The sequence below is a fragment of the Hipposideros armiger genome, unplaced genomic scaffold (assembly GCF_001890085.2).
Source record: "Hipposideros armiger isolate ML-2016 unplaced genomic scaffold, ASM189008v1 scaffold_219, whole genome shotgun sequence".
NCBI lineage: Eukaryota > Metazoa > Chordata > Mammalia > Chiroptera > Hipposideridae > Hipposideros > Hipposideros armiger.
Window position 1 is genome coordinate 1,434,091 of NW_017731569.1, and position 21,742 is coordinate 1,455,832.

Sequence of the window (21,742 nt, forward strand, 5' to 3'; positions counted from 1 at the left end):
TCAAACGTGACTTGTATTCATCTTTTGTTATTGGTATGTATTGAGTATTACAATTTTAATAGCTTTTTTTCCTTCTCTTAAAATGTGTATACTTTTTTTGGCATCCTCTGTATATATTTGAAGAATGATAATCATCGTCATCATTCTCTTTTGAAGATAATAGAAGTTGACGAGGATAAACAAGGAGAATAGGTGGGAATAGGAAAATGCTTAAAAACATTTGTAAAATCAATTTTATGGTTTTTAATTACTACCATGATATAATGTCCTTCGAATTTATAAACAATTAGCTGAAGTAAATCAGTCTAACACTGCCCTTGTGGTCCACGCTATGAAATCATCTCTGTGAGCTAATTTATTTAAACACATATACACCATTTTTTTATGCTTCATCCAATAAATTGTGTGAGATAGGATTCCATTTTATACCAAATTTCCCTCCATAAAGGATTATAACTGAGTATCATGGACAGGGATCTGGAACAAAGATCTTAGAATTGGGAATCAAAAGTTAGTATCATAGTAAAACACCCTAGGTCAAGGCCAGTAACCTGAATCGGGATATTCAGCAAAGTGACGAGAGTAGCAAGCAGTATGGAAAATAGCCAATAGAGGCAAAACTAGATTCAGAGCCTAAAATAGAGCAAAAGTCCAAATCAGGTTTCAAAGTAACTTGATTACTAGATTAGAATGCCAGGAAAACATACGAAAGCCAATGTTAGATTAAGAGGGTTTGCGGCTCTCATTCATTACAAAGAATTCTAAGACTCTGGGTTCCTAAACGAGAAACGGCTAAGAGTCAGGTATAAGACAACAGCTTATCAGCCCCTTATCATAAACAGCCTAGGTAGTCAGTTCCCAAATACTCTAAATAGTTAAAAGCTTGAAACTTAAAAAAAAAAAGAAAGAAACAAAACCCTATCCCCAAAGCATTTTATGAGAGCATATTAGAAAAGCTTTGAGTGAAATCTTATCTTTGCTTAAGTCAATCTTATCTGCCACCATTCTACAATATGAGCCCACTAAATAGATTTACTCCTATCTCCCAAACATACCTTGAACCCAAGCATTCCCCATCCAATAAGACCAATTCAAATCCCATATCTCTTATGAGGTCTTTTTTATTCATCCCAACTTGAAATGATTTCTCACTCCTCTGAGCCCTTAGGTCAGTCAATAGACTCTTCACATAAATTGCCTTGCATTATTAATTTTATTTCCCTGTCCCTGTAATTAACCAGATTGCTAGCAATTTGAGGAGGCAGTATCTTATCACCTCTGGATCTCTATTTAACTACATTAAAGTACTCAATAAAGATTTACTTACACCAAACTTGAAGTCAGAGGCCTTGCGTTAAAGTGTATATCTCTGTGTCTCTCCAGCTCCAGCAAACAGCTTAACAACTCAAAATAGTACCCAGTGCTGGCTCTGATCGGTTAAAACACAAACACGTTTAATATTCATTCTTTTTTTTTTTTTGCCAGTACATTTTATCTTTTCCAGAGTAACATCATCATATTGCTAGAATTTGGAAATTCTCTACTAAATGGAATCAAACCAAAACGACAACCCTAGAGAGGATAATAATAAAAATAACATATTTTTATTATTATTATTATTATTTTGATATGATGTTATACCCATTTTAGAAATATCCATATCCTTAAACAACATGATTTTGGAGGCAATCGTATTATCTGGAAGGAGTGCCCTCTTAGCCAACCTAAAGACATATGAAGTCATCTCATCCTTTAGCTACTCTGACAGCCTCTGGGCAGTAGAGGCCACTGTGAGAATCACCAGAATCCAGATTTGTAAGTTCCATATTTATCCTTAAAGCACTGCTTGATCCAGGTGGCACATGCTTGAGTACTGCCAGCACTGCTATGACAGTTAAATTGCACCTATTCACACAGAAACGGGTAATAGCATTTACAGGCTACCACCCCTTAATAGTGGTATATTTTAACATATAATAAAATCCCTTTAGTTTACCATGTTTAAATCAGTAGTTGTGTTTTATTTCTCAAACATTAATGACAAAGGCATATTGATAGAAAAATAATCCATTCTATACCAACATGAACTTAAAGTAGACAATGCTTTTCTAAATCACACCCCCTGCACTCTTTAATATTTCCATACCTGAGAGAGCTTTACAATTAATTAGCACTTAGAAATCACAGCAAAGTTTTCATCATTTAAAAATACTCAAGAATAGCAGGAAAATAATTATTGTGCCAAATAAGAAGTCAGTTTTATAAAGATATATTTGACTAGTAGTTGGTTTTATCTTTTTTCTTTCTTATATCTCAAAACTGGACTCAAAATGCAGTATTTTAAATTAACCCAACCAGAATGTGGGGCCCATATCTCACTATATAACACCTACCTAGAGGATAGAATTCAGGCACGTTAATAGTAACAACCCATGTTTCTTCTGATTTTGCCCTTCCAACTACAATTTTGGGATCCCTAAGTTTTTTCAAAATCCCTCCAGCTTTACCTGGAGTCCCCAGGAGCAAATCCATTCTGCCTCTGCTACCTGCAAAAGAGCAGCCCTGGAGCCTTTGTATCTATAGGAGCCAGCCCTTGTGCTGCTAAATTCTCACGATGCTAAACATGGAGAGCTCTTTGGAAACTTCTATGTGCCAGAGCCATGCTGTGTTCCCTCCAGAAGAGGGAGAATGCATTTCTTCCTTTCTGACTTGGGTCCTAGAGACCAAAGTTGAGATGCTCTGATTTTAGAGGGAGGTTGTGGGCACTCCTATTCTCAACTCCTGTCGATAAGACCTATGGAGCTCAGGACCAGGGATAGTGCTGAGAGGCTGACAAGACACTACACAGAAAATCAAGGTATATGATACCTGAAACATTTTAAGAGAGGAGACATCTTAAGTCAAGTCTTTCCTGACTGACTTTTCCTTCTTAACCATGATTTCTTTCCCAGGAGGCTTTGTTTACTCATGCAAATAGACCACTGGCAGGCCCATTCACCCAGACTGCCAGCCAGACAAGCTTGAATCCTAGCAGGAAATACAGCCTGGAATCTAATGCCACGTTCCCTTCCTCTCCCCGCCCCCACCCCCATGCTCAAAAAAGAACTAACGTAAAAGTTGGCAGCCATTCTTGTTTATCTTTTTTTTTTTAATGATCTGCACACCACTTATTCATAGATAAAGGAGATCAACCATTTATTTATAGATGAGAAAGGGGAGAGGGGGAGGGAAACAAAAAACAACTGTAGGCAGTTTAAGAAGAATGAATATCTTGTACACATTTTCTGGGTAATCTGATTAGCTGGCATCAAGCAAATAGTTCTGTGTGAACTGCATCTTTGAGGAGAATGGCTAGGGTGTGAAAGAAAATCATTCCAGCTGTTTATGGATTCTCTGGAAGACCTGGTGAGTTTAGCTGTGAAACATACATGGCAGACTGGGTGACTGTGAATATGGAGGGGTTCAGAGTGCTTCCAGGCAGAGGGAATAGCATTTAGGAAAGCCCTGAGGCTGGGAGGATCCTGGCATAATCTGGGATCTGAAAGATGGCTCTTGTGGCCGGAATACAGAGAGAGGCAGGGAGGTCATAGCTTCTGTATCCAAGAGCCTCTGTGGGTCCTTGAGTCAACTGGCTGTGCCAACATCAGAGGTGTTGCTGCATTGTCATTACTATGATCCGCATCATCACAGCTGCCATTTATGGAGCTCTCACTATGTATTAGGTAGGCACAATGATAGGCACTTTTCATGCATTACCCTATAGGAACTTCCCAACAACACTAGGAGACTGGCATTGCCATCCTCATTTTACCCATGAAGATACTGAGGTTCACAGAGTCCCTCAGCTTGCCCAAGTCATACAGTTAATACGTGGCAGCAAGGGCCTGTAAACCAGTTCTGTCTTGCTGCACACAGCCTCAGTCCTCATACCGCACATGTGGCTTCTGGCTGTAGTCTTCCTTCTTAACTCCAGCACTCAGCACACTGCAAGTTGGTATTTGCTGGGCTGATTATTGATATGATTATCACTTTGTTCAGCAGGTTTGGCAGCCGTTCTTAATTATTGCTACACACTCCTGTAAACTAAAAGGCTAAGAATTAGGTCTGGTGAATTGAGACTTTAGAAGGTAAAGTGAATTTTTTTGTAACCATTTAAAGAAATTCCTTTGCTTCTATTATTTCGAGCATCAGGGCAAGGCATATTTACCTACTTATAAATGTGCTTTTAAATGATGAACTTCAAGAGATGATTGCTACATATAATGCAAAAATCCATCACCTAAGTTAATACTAGAAGCCAACATTAACCACACAATGGTCCAATATTCAAAAAAAATGAACCGCTTTGAACAGCACAAGAATATACCGTGTTCCTTTTTTCTCTTTCTTTGTGTCATCAGGAATCATCAAGAGTTGTCTTTCCTCCAAAGCTGAATGACTTTATATGGACTTAATACCTTTTTTGTCCTTTCTATTACATGCTGTCTGTCTCTTTATTTCCAGAAATCTGTCATATTTCTGCTAGAAAAAAATCATATTAAAATCTCCATAATTTAGGATTTTTTTTTTTTAAGATTTTGTTGGGGAATTGGGGAGGGGGACAGCACTGGGGAATCGAGGAAAGGAGAACAGACAAGTTGCTGTCCTTTAGTTCTTCAGTCTAGTTGTGAAGGATGTTGCTTCACTGGCCCATGTTAGTATTATCCTTGTGCTTTTCCCGGGTGAGGCAGAACAGTTGCCAGCCTCTGGACAGACGCTCACAGAGGCTCTTGGCAGTTCACACCGGCTGCCAGCAGCTCACTCTGGCTGCCGGCCACACACGGTAGTTTATGACAGCCCACTGCAGCAGGTTCTGCAGCCTATGCCATCGCCAGTGACTCACGGCAGCCCAGCTCCAGGTCGAGCTGTTGCTCACCATCTTAGCTGCAGAGGGCAGTGTCACTGGTTCTCATGTGGGATCCAAACCAGGACCCTGCTGCTCAGAGCAGGCATCCCAAGCCAGTTCTTAACCACCACGCCACTTTGCTGGCCCCATAATTTAGGATTTTTGACATATGCTTTGCCCTGTTGACACTGGGACAACTTACAAATATTCTACCATATATTTTTTAAAACTTTTTAAAAATGACATAATCATATAAACAGATGTAGCAATTGGCAAAATCCAAATTTGTTCTTGATAAAAAAGAAAGGAACTTCCTCAAACTGCTAGGTGATATCTATAAAAAACCTACAACTAACGTCATACTTAATGGTGAGAGACAGAATGCTTAAAACACAATCCTTAAGATTATGATCAAAGCAAGGGCATCCACTCTCAGCATTTCTATTCAACATTATATTGGGGATTGTAGCCAGTCAAATGGACAAGAAAAAGAAATAAAGGCCTCCATATTGGAATAGGAAAACGGTCTTTATTCAGAGATGACATATTGTTCATGTAGAAAATCTTATAGAATCTACAAAACCAAAGCTACTAAAACTAATAAGTGAGTTTGGCAAGGTTGTGGGATATAGGATTGACATTAAAAAAATCAATTTTATTTCTATATAGCAGCAACAAATAGTCAGAAATTAAAATGGAAAAGACAATACCCTTCATGATAGCATAAATATATGAACTATGCAGGGATAAATCTGACAAAATATGTGCAAGATTTATACATTGAAAACTATAGAACAGAACTCAGAGAAATGAGGACTTAAAAATATCATGTTCATAGGATGAAAGACTCAATATTGTTAAGATGTCTGTTTTCCCTAGATTAATCTATACATTCGACACTATTCCAAGCAAAAAAATGTTTTGTGCAGAAATTGATAAGGCTCTAAAATTCATATGGAAATACAAAAGATTTAGAATAGCCAAAACAACTTTGCAAAAGAACAAAGTGGAGGATTTTAATACTTTTGATAAAGCTACAATTATCAAGGTAGTGATACTGATGTAAAGATAGACTAAGAGAAAATAAAAAAAGAAAAGCCACATACTTGGAGAAAATATAAAGAATGCATTTTTTAAAATTCTCAAAATTTAACAGTAGAAAAAGCAAACAATATAATTATTTTAAATTGGTCAGAATATTTTCACAGACACTTCACCAAAGAAGATATATGGATGACAAAAAAGCATATGAAAAAATGTTTGGCATCTTTAGTCATTAGGGAAACGCAAATTAAAACCATAATGAGATGCCACTACAGAACTCTTAGAATAGCTAAAATTAAAAGACTTACCATACCAAATGTCCACAAGGATATGGAGCACCTACAGCTATTATCTACTGCTAATGGGAATGTAAAATGTAAATTGTTTTGGAAAAGAGGCTGGCAGTTTTTGAAAAGTTAAACATAGACCTACCATATATCCTAACAGTCTATTCTTAAATACAGAGGGTACCAAAAAAATGTATACACATTTTAAGAAAGGAAAAAACTGCACTAAAATTGTAACACTCAATATATACCCATAAAAAAAAGATGAATACAAGTCACATGTATACATTTTTTTGGCATCCCCGGTATTTACCTAGAGGAAGAAAAGTACATATCCATAAAAAGATTTACACAAGAATGTTCATAGTGTCTTTATTGTAATAGCCAACACTGGAAACAACCCAAATCCATCAATAGGTAAATGGACAAACCCATTGTAGTATATACATATAACGGAATATTGCTCAATATAAAAATGAATGAATTAGTGATACACACACCAACATAGGTGATTCCAAAATAATTATACCAAGTAAAAGGAGATAAACAAAAAAGAGTACATACCACACAATTTCATCTACATTAAATTCTAAAACACGCAAACTAATCTATAGTGACAGAAAACAGATCATTTTCAGAGAATATGGGGTTGGGGGGAAAGGGAGAGAAGAGAGATTATAAAGGGGCAGAAAACAATTTTTGGAAGTAATAGATGTGTTCACTATCATGATTATGGTGGTAGTTTCATAGGTATATAAATAAGCTCTATCAAATTTTATATTTTAAATATGAGTTTATTATATGCCAATTATACCTCAATAATGCTGTTAAAAACAAAACAACACACACACACACACAAACAAATACTTTCTCCAGACTATCAAATGGCAAATATTACTTGAAGTTTCAAACTTGGCACCAATATTAAGAATTACTAACATTCATATCACCTTCCTAACTTCTAAACACTGCAACACCTGACATAAATGGATATTTGAAATTGCAATACTTTGAATACTGATAGTTTCATTTTGCACCACAGTGAAACAATAAAATGTTAAAATTACTAGTCTTTTTGAAGCAGTGAAATGTTAAATTACTACCCTTTAACTTGAAAGCCTTGAATCAATTGCAGGACAATATATAGAAATCTTGTAGTAGGTAGGAGTCCATTCTCCTGGAAGGTTTAGCTTAAATGCACAGAACACAATGCATATCGGTGGGCTGTGCTAGTAACTCAAACTTTAAAGGTTTTAACCACCCACTAGGTACCTAGCAATCAAGCCATTAAGTGAGTAAAAAAATCCATTGACTTAACAATAGGATGGTAACACTCTTATCTCATCTATATTATAGGCCATTCATTCTGCTTTGTACCAGGCCTATAATGTATTCCAAGCATACAAGAGTGATTAATAAGGTCTCTCTGCCTTACTGGGACTCATAGTTTTGTGTTATCTTGATATCAACAAACAAGGCTATCCTGTAATGAACATAATTTAGCCAACATTGCTAAAGAACACAATGCAACTCTGTAAATGCAGAAACAGTTGCTTGGAATTTATAGGGAATATGGCTTTATGGCCATGGAAGAATAAAGATTGCTGCATTATGGTTTTCATTTGTGAACATACTGCCAATCAGGCATTTTAATACAAAAGAAATCAGGCACACTGCAAGGATAACACAAAGAAAGATGGAAAATATAACACTGTGGTAGTAAATTATCTGTTCACTAGGTCTAAATTGCCTTTAATTTGAATTTATCTTTGCCAAATATGAAGATTGCTGTTTCCATATAGACTTTCTTTTGACATCTGTAGAATGTTTTCAAGTTGATTCATTATCATGGTAATAGACTTCAAATTCTATTTCCAGGCAATTTTTTTCTCCTATTCTAGGATAGAAATTAACCGCCTGTATAATCACTTCTCAATTAAGAAAGTATTTTTGCGTCATTCGCATAGACGTGTCCTAGATTATGGTCAGCAAATTTAAATAAACAAATGCATCTAATAGGTGTAGTACAGGTATAATGCCGGCCGCTCACTCTGGCTGCCGGCCACACACGATAGCTTATGTCAGCCCACTGCAGCTTCACTGCAGCCTACGCCATCGCCAGCAATTCACGGCAGCCCAGCTCCAGGTCGAGCTGTTGTTCACCATCTTAGCTGTAGAGGGCAGTGTCACTGGCCCTCATGTGGGATCCGAACCAGGGCCCTGCTGCTCAGAGCAGGTGTCCCAAGCCAGCTCTTAACCAATGCGCCACTCGGCCGGCCCCTAGTTTTTTATTTTCAACTTGCTAATACACTGAATGCATGGTAGACTATTTTCAGTGCTGAAACACTGAATGCATGTTGTTATTTGAATTTTTATAATACCATATAATATGGTAATTAAGGAAATTTTATTATAGTGAAGTGAGTGAGTGAGAACAACTGAAATATGAGCCACCTTTGGGAATTTCTAGAATGCACATTATAGCAATCAGCAAGAAAAATGAAAAAAAAATCTCATTTTAATGATTCTTTCTCTTTTTAGATACCTCTTCACTAAGAATATAGCAGTGTTAGTTTTCAATCTATTTCCAAAACAAAAACAAACTATTCTAAACCAGGGACTGCCCTGTGCAGTGTTACATAGAGAATTACCAACAGTACATTTATTTCTCCAGTGTTCTCTGCCCTCTTCATTACATATTTTAATCGCATTAACATTACTTCTCTTGGGAATTTTCGACTAACTGATCAATCTGACCATTAGGATATTTTCTCTCATATATTATTGAGCTCTTGCTCTCATTTGCTATTTTCCCCCCCATTAATGCTAATTAGATCCCCTGGGATCAGGGAGATAATACTGTTCAATCTTGTCCTTCCCTGTCAAATGCTGTATACAATTATGCACACCTTTATTTATTATGCATTGAACGCTTTTAAATTGTCCTTAATAATTCTGTCTGAGATTGTAATTATGTTGACTTGCCCTTCCTTGAAAATTCTTAAACTTTCTGATCTTTTCAAAGCTAATGTATTTAAAATTTGTATAATACGTTAGGAAAAAAATGTCAGCATCCACAACAATGACTTCTGATTGTAGCTAGAAAAGAAGGTATTATAGATAGATAGATAGATGATAGATGATAGAAATGGAGGGAAGGGGAGGGGAGGGGAAGGGAGGGGAGGGGAGGGGAGGAAAGAGAAAGAGAGAAAGAGAAAGAGGGAAAGGAAAGAAAAAGGGGTGATTTACCAAAGGAACATTACATGCAGAATTTAACACAAAATATCATTAACATAAAATAACCATTTTAACTATGAAATTAACCCAATTTCTAATTTAAAGTAAAAACATTAGAACTTTAAAATTAGTCCAGATCTTACATTTAATGAGCTTAAAAATTTGATAACTTTGTCTTTTTTGTTTTGTATCCCTCTTTTCTTCTACTCGTATTCTCTCACAATGTCTTTCGTTCAAACAATCTTAGACATTCAATAAATACTGATTAATCAATAAGTATACTATTGACAGATAAGCAGGGGAAGAAGTACAAATATGATTAAAATGTCTTATTTCCATAAGATTTAAAGTGTGACATGGGTTGCCATATAATTTAATAGCTATGGCAATCCATGTTTGAATTATTTTAATAACTACTAAATTACAAGTCAGTGGAATGAAAAAAACTAAGTGAGGGAGATTGTTCTAGGTTAAAAGAGGAAAAAAATATCTAAAAATTAAATATAATGTGAGAACCTAGTTTGCAACCAACTATAAAAAAGACATTTTTGAGACATTTGGCAATTTGTCAAATTCAGGCAATTTGATTACAGACTGGGTGTTACATGATACCAAGAAATTATTGTCAATTTGTGAGGTATGATAATGGCACTGTGGTTATGTAATAAAATTTCTATAATTCTTATTATTGACACATACTGAATTAGGAGTGAAATGGTATGCTTTTTGAGATTAGCTGTAAGACATTTACCCAAAGAAAAAAAAGGAGTGGAGATTATATGAAGTAAATACGGTAAAATGCTGATAATTGTTGGGTGTACTAGATGACACATATATGGAGATTCATTATTCTATTTGCTACCTTTTAATATATTAAAAAATTTCATAATAACATGTTTTAAATAATACAAAAGTAATACATATTCAGTATGTAAAAGTACAAATAACGTAAGGTATATATAAGTTAAAATGCAAAGGTCTTCCCTCGCCATCACCCAAATCTTACAGGAGGAAACCACTATTAACACTTTGTTGTGTACGCCAATGTGGACATTTGTTATCAAAATGCTTTTTAACTATTTTTTATTAAAACTATATCTTGGACATTTTCCATGTCAGTAAATTTAGATCTATATTATTCTTCCTAAATGATGCAGAGTATTCCATTGTTTAGATACTTAACATGGATAATTTTATTTTTACAATTCCATATGAAAGAATATTGAGTCTATTCCCAGCTTTTAACTATTACAAGCAATATTACTGGGAAGCTTTGTGTGCATGTCTCTTTGCACATTTGTATGGCTGTCTGTAGGGAGAAGTTCTAGAAGCAGAACTGAGAGGCAGTGTGAATTACTGGGCAGGGGTGTGGACACTCCAGTCAGCCCCCCCCGGATCTGGACCTCCATGCTGTCACCCATGATCTGAGTCATCTTGGGCACATTGTTCAACTCTCTGAATGTCCATTTTTCTTCAGAAAATAGGATTAATAATAATCATATTCACTTAATAACACTATTGTGAGAATAAATAGTACATATAAAGTGATTAGAATAACTGTGAAATAATAATTTATATGTTGGTTTCTGTCTCCATTTCCTGCTAATATTTGGCCTTTGACCTCATTTCCTGACGCAGAGTTCCGAAAATCTTTGTAATTTCCTGAGTGATAGGCAACTCTGACAGGGAACTCCTAAATCTTTTGGAATTTCCTGGGTAATAGAAACATCTTTTGTTCTAATGAGGTGACTCTTGCTGGATTCCTGGATGGAGGATGGCCCTAGAAATACTAAGCCATTATTAGGAGAGGAGGTAAAAACTGAGTTAATAATCAACCATGGTTGTGATGAAGCCTCCATAAACATCCTCAAAGTACAGGGTTTGGAGAGCTTCCGGACTGGTGAACACATCACTCGCAGGGAGGGTGGCACGCCCACATTTCATGAGGACAGAAGCTTCTGTACTTGAGACCTTCCCAGACCTCAACCTATGTGCCTTTTCATCTGGCTGCTCATCTGTATCCTTTATTATGCCCTTTATAATAAACCGGTAAATGTAAATAAATATTCCCCTGAGTTTTGTGAGCCTTCTAGAAAAATTACTGAACCCAAGGAGTGGGTCCTGGGAATCTCTGATTTATAGGTAGTTAGACGTACAGTTGACAACCTGGGACTTGTTATTGGTGTCTGAAGTTGGGGCCATCTTGTGGGATTGAGCCCTTGTGGGATCTGATGCTAACTCCAGTTAGGATAGTCTTAGAACCGAATTGAATTGTAAGACACACAGCTGGTGTTAGAGAATTGGTTGGCGTGGGGGAAAAAACTACACACCTGTTTAAAGAAGTATTCTGTGTAAGTATAGTAAGTAAAGTGAGTGTAACAGTGTTCCTTTAGTTGGTTGTAGAGTTTTTTCCTTCCTATGAAACAGGACACAAACAGAAAGTGCTCAATTAATGCCAATTATCATTATTGTTAATGTAGATTGGGTTGACTTACATTCCCACTATAGTAAGAAAATTGCCTTTTTAATCTGATGGAAGAAAACTCTCCTTGCTTCAATTTCCATTTTCTTAATATTTACTGAGGTTGAACACTTGTTTATAGATTTCCAGAACCACTTTTATATTATTTCTGTGAAGTATTAATTAGTTTCCTTTGCCCATTTTCCTGCTAAGGTAAAACTGTGATGGCACATTCCAGGGCGATGAAGAGCTACTTACAAGTTCTGATCAGATCTAATATCCAGTAAGAGAATCTGCATACTTTAACTTCAACCTGACCTAAAGAAATTCCAGAGGACATCTACCTCCAGGTATGTATTGGATCAATACTCTCATCATTAAGCTGGACAAAATATTATAAAAGAAAGAAACAATTTGAAGGCACTAGAGAGCAATGTAGGCAGCCAACACTTAAAGGGCCAAGATAACAGAGATAAGAGAGCTCAACATTCTCCTCCACTTTGTTCCTTAAAAAACGTCCTAATACTTAGCATGTGGCTTAGTGGCCAAGCAGAGCATTCAACTTTCAAGTCCAAAGCATTAAGCATGTTCACAGAAATAAAAAGATAAAAATTGATGCTCAAGAACTATCAAGGTCAACACCTTGGCTTTGCAATAGACCCCAGAAATGCTATGTCCCAGCATTGAGAACAAACCAAAATATGCCAGACATGTACTGATATTCCAACACAAATCATCTTCAGCACTGATTAAGTCAAAAATATTTACCCTTACACAAACTGCCTACCAACAGAAAAGTAAATCCTCTCTGAGAGGAGTACACAATTATCCAAATATCCATAAATTTTTATTTCTAATATCCAGCATTCAATAAGAAATTACTAGTCATTCCAGGAGACAGGACCAAATTACCAACAATTAAGAGCCCAAAGAACAACAGCAACAGCAACAACAAAATGGACAACAGAAATAGATCCACAGATAATCAAATAATGAAGTTATCATTGATGGCAGAGAAACAAGAAACATTTCCTTCAAATGGGCAACAATAATATTGACAGCTGACTTCTTATCATAAATATTGAAAGAAAATAATTGTCAAGTGATATTTCTATACCCCAAAAATAATCATAAAAAGCAAAAGAGAAGTTTTGAAAGATGAAAAAGTTATAGATATTGGTTGTATGACAATATGGATATACTTAACACTACTGAGCTATACACTTAAAAATGGTTAAGATGGTAAATTTTTAAATTGTGCTATTTACTGCAATTTTTTTAAGTGAAGAAGAGAGTGAAAAATGAAGTGAAGAAGGTAATGTTTATAGTATGTAACTTGCACCTCAGTAAAGCTGTTTTTTAAGAACAATTGAAGAAGAAGCAGACATTTTAAAACAAGAGAATTCATCATTAGCAGATGAGTGTTAAAAGGAATATTAAAGGTAGTTTTTCAGACAGAAAAATAATCCCAGATAGAAACACAGAAATGCAAAACAGAGTGAAAGGCAATAGAAAGGAATGATAATAATTGTAATGGTAGAAAATAATAATACTCTTGGGGGATATATGTATATATGAAAATATAAGGAAAAAATGAGGAGTGTACTATATGGAGTCAAAGTGTTCTAAGGTCCTGACATTGTTAGGAAATGGTAAAAGTACCAACTTTTACATAACACTCTAGTAAGTCAAGAATGCATGTTCTAATGTCAGTGATAACCACTAGAAAATATTATAAAATAACAATTCATGCAGGAGAAAGTAGGCTTATAAAAATATTACATCAATTCAAAAGAGATAAGAATCGAAAGGAAAGAAAAAACAGAGGGACAGGTAGGAAATAAATAATAAGATGGTAAATTTAAAACTAAAAATATCAACAATTCAAATAAAGTTTTCTAATTAAAGCAACCATCAGACTGGATTAAAAAATAAAACTCAACTATATATTCCTTATAAGAGACACACCTTAAACATAAGGACACAGTGGTGTTAAAAATAAAATATTGGAAAAACGTATACAACACACAAAAAAAGTTGCTATAGCTATATTAAATATCAGGAAGAAAAGGAAAATTACTAGAGATAACAAATATTTTATAAAGATAAAAGAATCAACCCACTAAATTGACTTAATGAGTATAAATGTATGTGCTTCTAATAACATAACCTCAAAAGAAGCAAAAATAGACAGAATCAAAGGAAAAATGGGTGCATCACAATTAGATTTGAAGATTTGAATGTATCTCTTTCAATAAAGGAAAGGACAAGCAAAAATAAATCATAGGATTTGGAAAATTTTATCAACATGATTAATGAGCCTCATTTAATTGCTATCTACAGTATAATAGCACACATTTTTTCAAGTGCTCATAAACCATTTGCCAAAATTAAACAAATGTTGGACCATAAATCAAGTCTCAACAAATTTCAAAGCATTTAAATTATTAATCTTATAAAATATGGCTGCACATCAATAATAAAAAATAACTAGAAAAGGCCCAAATATTTGGGAAAAAGCAGCACAGTTCTAAATAACCTGCTGGTTAAAGAATCACTCACAGTAATAATTTTGAACTGAATTATAACAGAAAATATGACATATCAAAATGTGTGAGGCGCAAAATGTGTGAGGAGCATTTAATAGAGCCTTGAATGCTGATATCAGGGAAACAGAGGGCTACAATTAAATGATCTAAGTATCCATCAAAATAAAAGGACATACACTTTTAACATGTGCACTTTGCAGTATGTATGTTCTACTTGAAAAAGTTTAACAAAAAGAAACCTCTCAATGTCCAGTCTCTGATACTACAAGATCCAAGAATATCAGTCTGTGAATGTGCTTGATAAATCCGTGAGCTCTAGATCTCTTTAGGATGTATTTGAAAGCCTTTGTATACCCTAATCTCCTAACGTTTTGGTGTGTTTGGGCTTTTTTGGTTTTTGGTTTTTTTTTGCCATTTTACATATGACCTAAGGTCAGGTTATCCTCTTTAGAACTCTTCTGAATCAGAAATAAATACCCTGTAAACACTCCATGGTTCAGACTCATCCTCCCAGAAACAGGCAGATACAAGCCTCTGGGCTTACAGAAAAAACCAGTTACTCTGCAGCATTTCATCTCACCACACCCATTCAGCAAGAAATATCTGTTCAGCATATGTGTTATCACACTAGCCTCAAAACAAGATCAGCCTAGTAGGTTACATAGGCAGTACCTTTAAAAAGTGTCTGACCTCTTTTCATAACATGATCAAATACAGAATTAAAACTAATTAGTTGCACGTTTAAAATTATTTAGCAGCAGACATTTCATTACTACAATTTACTGCGATTGACACTACTACTACTATAGCTTATTCATGAAACTAAATATTGTTTTGAGAAAACAATGAATTCGGTATTTTAGTTCCAGAACTTAATAATTAATGTACTAAAAGAGAATTTTCACTTGAAAAAGTATTTTGGGTGTGAGTGTGTGTATATTGTAAAGGTATTCAAATTTATACCCCCATGGGTAAAATTCAGTGACCTGTGAGTGCTAATTAGAAGCACGTATTAAAAACATCAGATTAACATACTGTCAATATGATATAATTCCCAGCCACACTAAATACTCAAGAGCTTTAAAATGTTCTTGCTTTCCTTTAGGCATTAGTATGACACTGGTCCATTTATATAGTTTTGTTAAAAAAAAAAGTGTAGGAAATTGCTTCTTCATTGAAATCACTATCTTCATTTTGAATAGTCTCCTACTTATAAAAATACGATTAGAAATAATACTCGTGATAAAAATTGAGGTCAGAGCTCCCCATCGAGTGTACACAATGTATTTCCTTAAGCCCAGTGGGACAAAGAAACCTCACCCAGCCCTGCACTTAGGTTCCTGTGGGAACAGGTCACCTCTGCGCCATTAACATGACGCCTTCTCTCGTCAGGGCAGGAACATCAGGAGTGGGGGAACTCTCTGGTCTAGCTGTTTCTTCTTGGGAGGTTTATAAGGCCCAAGTCAACGCCTGCCCACTGTCCCGTGAGTGACTGTGGGAGGAAGATGCACACACACACACACACACACACACACACACACACGCATGCACACACACACACACACACACAGAACTCTCTTTGTAGATTCAGACAGCCTAGCAAGCAGGAAGGGTGAATGGATAGGAGGAGTGTGGGGCAGATATTGTATCCCAGACATGACAGTTGCCAAAGGGAAGACCTGCGCCCTTTTTGCAATACTTGTGCATGGAGCACCACCCTTTGCTTAAAGATAATAAGCATCTTGCAAATCTCTCTCCACCTCCTCCCTGCTCACCTCCTTTGCGCATTTAAACGTACTAGTTTCCTACAGGTGTTCTGCTCACTCCTCCTGCTTCCACTAATTCTGATCTGGACTGTTCCTTGTCTGAATTCTGAGCCCCTGCTTGAATGCGCCCTTGGAAATTACCAATACCTTTTTTTTAGTCACAGCTAAAGCTGTCTTTTAAAGCAATTATCTCTCAAAAAATTGCTACCTATTTCAGTGTTCCTGCATCAAAATATGTTGAAGTATGGAATCAAACATCTGGCCATTTGCAAGTAGAGCCCTAATTATAGATAGAGAAAAGAACCCTAAACGTCATTCAAAGAATTGAGACACTATTGAAAAACAGTTCTAAATGACTGTTTAGAATGACATTGTAACAGTGCTTTTCACTTATTTGTCAATGTTTCATTAAAGTGTCCCTAATACCATGGTAACTCATTCCTAGTTAAAAGATATGTTTCAGAAGAAAAAAAAATGCTTTTTTTAGAAAGCTAGACAGGAGGCAAGTCAACTAATAACATCTTATGTTGTATAGCATCCTAGCAACACGCCATTTTCATATGTCTTCTGTAATTTAATCTTTCAAATAATCACATGAGATGGGCAAGGCAAGACTCATTACTTGCATTCTACCACCAGAACCATCAGAATATTGTGGCCAATGCAGCATTCTAGTGCTTCCACTTTAACTCACACTCTGCCTTTTGAAGCATTCACAGCAACTCAAATATTCATAGCAACAATCCATCACTATAGTATAGATAATATCTAAGCAATACTAAACAAACATGCCATTTTCATTTTCTGTAACATCTTTAAACCAGTCGGGAGGGTGCTACATATGAAGTCAGTCCAAGGACTACAGGACCTAGAAGATGTCATTTGTTTGTCCTTCCAGTGCAAAAGACCCAAAGATGACCAGAAGCACATACCCCAGAGTCTGCTGTTTATTTGGAAAGGTATGGGTCCATAGCTTTCTGCTAAGCAGAGGGCTTAAGGAAAAAGTCGTCATGGGTTACCTGGGTATGCTGGCTTGTGACTCCACCCCAGAGATTCGAGAGGGAGGGGTGCTAGAACCTCAGCATATGTGGGTCTAGAGGTCTGCTAATTAAGTTCACAAACTCATCCTAAAAAAAGTACTACATACCTCATTGCTGAATATCAACGTAATTACCTTTCAAGTACTTCCCTTGGGAAGTTATGCACAGGAAGCCTAGTCCACCGTTCAAAGCAATTTTGGAACTCTTTTTCTGAAATGGCCAATAGAGCTGTTGTCGTATTACACTTGATGTCCTGAATGTCATCAAAACGTCCTCCTCTCAATATTTCCTTTATCTTTGGGTAAAGAAAGAAGTCATTGGGGGCAAGATCACGTGAGCAGGGAGGGTGTTCCAATAGAGTTATTTGTTTACTGGCTAAAAACTCCCTCACAGACAGTGCTGTGTGAGCTGGTACATTGTCGTGATGCAAGAGCCATGAATTGTTGGCGAAAAGTTCAGGTCGTCTAACTTTTTCATGCAGCCTTTTCAGCACTTCCAAATAGTCAACTTGGTTAACTGTTTGTCCAGTTGGTACAAATTCATAATGAATAATCCCTCTGATATCAAAAAAGATTAGCAACATTGCTGCAACAAGTTTACAAACTTAATTGTCAGACCTTGTATGTGCAATGAAGATGTTATTTCTACTCTCCCTCTCTACCCGACCTGAGTCTATAAAGAGAGAGCTTGGACTCTACTTTGTGGTAGGAAAGAAATCCCAGAAAGAGTAAGGCAGCCTAGAGAAAAGTCCCAGGATAATTAAGAGTCACTATCACCCATGATTGCAGCTGATTTGAGAGACCTGGAAGTGAATGGTTGAGTTTCTCTACCAAAATCATGACATACAAGATGCTTCTGATGGTTCTCCAGCCTCAGCTACCCTCACATTTTGAATGTTCCTCAATGCATCATGTTCTCTCTCAAATCACAGGATTTGCACAAACCTCAGATTTGGTGGTTTGGGATTTTCTTGTATTTGGGGTTTCTTGTTTGCTTGATTTTTGTTTTTGCACAAACCTCAGTTTAGAACAATCTTCACCTTTACCTGCCAGCCTTCTACTCATCCTTTTTGACATGTCTCCGTCATTGCCTCCTCCAGGAAGCCACGTTTCACAGCCTACATTTCTCACCACCACCTTGTATGCTCCTGGAGGGGCCTGTGCTTATCCTTAGCATTGCTCTTACCATACTTGATTATAATCAGCCTGTCTAGTTTACCTACAAGACTCTACATTATCAGAGGTCAGGGGCTATGTCTTATCATCTTTCTATTCCCAAAACCTAGCATAGAGCCAGGCACATATTATACACTAAACGGGTGAAGGAAAGAAGGAATGCTTACCCCTGACTCTACCTCAGAACTTCTGATATCTTCTAGCCTCTCAGTTTGGCAGTGTATACAAACCTCTCTGAATTACTGCACTTACCTTTTGCTTTGCTCCTGTTTACTACTCACTCCAGATTTGACTGAGAGGCTCTTGATCAACACAAGTGATGGGACCCTCTCCTCCCCTCTCAGTCAGGGGAAAACTGCCCTCCAGCCAAAGGAGGGAGATATAAACTGCCCTATTCTTGCTCCAATTCCTTCTAATATCGTGGCTAATACCAGGCACAGTTCCACCCAATCCCAGAGCAAACTGGATTATAGTTTAGCAGGTTATTAGTAGCTCCCTCTCCACCTAGTGTGCTTTGTTAAATGAGTCTGGTCAGACACTCATTGTCTGGTGCTTTGTTTTGCAATAGTTATCCTATCTCCCCTTTGCTGCCAATATGCCTGAATAATCCTTCTGCCCATATTTGCTTTTCCCAGGCTCTGCCATCAAGTTCAACTTCTCTTTTGTTTTCCTGCGCTTCAAATAAAATGATCTTCCCTCTTAACAAGCTGTGCTTGAAATCACATGTGTCCCAAAATTGCTGAAGCCATCTCACCCTATCTGTCCTCTTGGATTGCCCTCCAACTCTGCCCTTCGGTTTCCACACCTCCTTTGGAATTTGGTTCATGACAGCAAGTTCTGCTCTTGGACCAGGACCCATACTCTGCTTGGGTTTTTTTCCACCCAATGTTTGCCTTCTGTATTCCAAATTCAACTTTCAGAAACTTGTTCCCACTAAAAATAAGAATAATCAAACTGAAGGGTGACACATGACATTATACACTTCTATGATACTTAAACTACTCCTAAATGCTCCCTTAATGTAATATATATATACATATATATTTTTTGTTGTTGTTGTTGTTTGTTTGTTTGTTTTTTTGTTTGTTTTTGTAGGTCCCGCCAATAACATTGATAGACTAGCTGACCAACCATTTAGAAGGGCACTATAAATTGGACCAAAATTAAGAGTCTGAAATAGCTAGGGAGTTTTCTCCATAAACTTTCATGGGATCACACCGTGGCCATTGCGTTTCACGGCATATCCACTTTTATAAGCCTTTTTATGAGTACATAGAGGGTTAGCCACCACTGCTTTGGCTTGCCAGCTTGGACTGACTGCTGCTATTTTAACCACATTCCCCTTTAGAAAGAGCACAGCAAACAGTTCCAAATTCCTGAGGGAACCGTAACTGTTTATACTGAGAAAACTGAGTGACACATCGTTTGGAAATTTGTTACTATTTAAGCCACTATTGACTTTTTTTTTTTTCCCAGAGTGATCTCTTAAGGCCCGAAGAACCATACTTCCACCGTGACACTCAAAGATTGATCCAAGGAGCAGAAGACTGTCCTGGAGAAGAGCCTGGACAACTGGACGCCAGGAGCCAGCACACTCTCAAATTGCTTGTGCAGCCAACATTCCCCATCAGGCAAAGAATACCACTTTCTTAAACACTACTAGTGAAAATGACTACGGCCTGTGATGTCTGGGGCTAGAACAGACTAAGGACTTAGCTTAGCAACTTTAAGAACTGGAAGTCTTACTGATGGGTCACCTTTGGAGGAGGGGAAAGAACCCAATCTGTATGAAAAGTCATGCTCTAGAATAGAAAGGAATCAAGTAGTTATTTTCTGCCAACCTGTCTCTCACCACTTGTGTCTGGGATATGTGCTTACCTGAGCCATCCTGACCTTAAAGGGCTACCCATTTCCTAGTCTGATCATTTATTCAGGTCCACTCTGAACCCAGCAAAGACAGCTTTTCTTAGATAATATCAGATGAAGAATGTTCACTTGATATTCACCTCATGCTACTATTGGTTTTCCCTCCAGATTGGACTCTGCCCCACCCTGATCATCCAGCAATGATCCACGTCAGGAGGAAAAATCCTTCCAAACCAATATCCCTGAAGATGATGCTTCTTGGCAATTATCAAGAACTGTTATAACTCTGAGATTTTACCATGCTTTGCAAGCTGACAAGTGGTCTACCAGAGCTTCATGGATACTGGTAGAAGACACAAGACTTACAGGTCAGAGACAAAGAATCTTATTACTCATGGCATGGTCAACACCTTGAGTTTTATGCTCCGGCTGGTTCCTCTTACCCCACAAGTCTTGTGGGCGTTATTACACAGAGCAGCCTAGGTAGATGCTGTTCACACAATGATGGGTTTGCACCACAGCTGAGAAACTCTGAGCTTTGGAAACCCCAGTCTTTTATTATAAAAGATCAGGCTGCAAGAAAACCTGTCCAAAGTTGCTCCAGAGGGAGACATTATTTTTATTATACTAAACAGCCAAAAAACTGGCCCTGTGCTCCCAAAAAAGATACTGTCTCTGTCTTCTGTTCACTATCAAACATTTGAAAAGATCATCCAGAACAAAAGGCTATCAGCACCTCTGCTCACAAGGGGTAAAGAGACATGAGAAACCATTGGGAAATTGCCTCGTAACAGGAAGCTGAAAAGAATCAGTGAATAAATGAATGAATTACATAATTTGTGGACATCTTAGAACAGACAAAGTAATGAGTATTCAATATAAATAGTCCATCCATTTTCTACTTCTCTAAATAAACCCATAATAAAGGTTAATTCTGTTCACCAAGGAAGATTCTAATTTCTTTTTATTAATTTAAATGTATGTTGGTCTTTCAATTTGATAAATGCCCTCATTTGATAAATCCTGAAAAACTTAAAAAGTGATACTTTTTAACTTACCAAATACTATCTACTTCATGGAAACAATTTGTTTTAAATATCATTCTGTCATTCTACAGATAAGTTATTGTACATATCTCTTTTCTAAAAGTCTTTATCCCAAAGACTAAAAATACAAATGACACAGAATTGTGAGGTTGAAATCAGTCAAAATAAAGAAAGAATACAGGAAACTTGTAAAAAGACTGTGCTTCCAACTTCATAGTAGAGAGTTGATCACAGGCCTTGGAGGGAAGATATACATAGTTTTGAGTCACAGTTAGTTTACAAGTCCTCCCCACCTTTCATGGCTTCCTTCTTATATGTTCCTTGGAATGTCTTTTCTAGAATGGGGCCTTTTCTAAACAAATTAAGCCATTCCAATCAGAAATGGC

The 21,742-nt window shown here is 36.8% G+C and overlaps 1 long non-coding RNA gene across 1 annotated transcript in view; it reads left to right on the forward strand.

Moving 5' to 3' along the window:
• LOC109389068 (uncharacterized) overlaps positions 1–20,069 on the forward strand; it is a 65,242-nt gene extending 45,173 nt beyond the window's left edge. Inside the window, exons 2-3 of the long non-coding RNA XR_002125340.1 lie at positions 12,128–12,264; positions 19,921–20,069. This is a non-coding gene — a long non-coding RNA (uncharacterized LOC109389068). The remainder of the gene's footprint in view (positions 1–12,127; positions 12,265–19,920) is intronic.
• Positions 20,070–21,742: the final 1,673 nt, after the last annotated feature.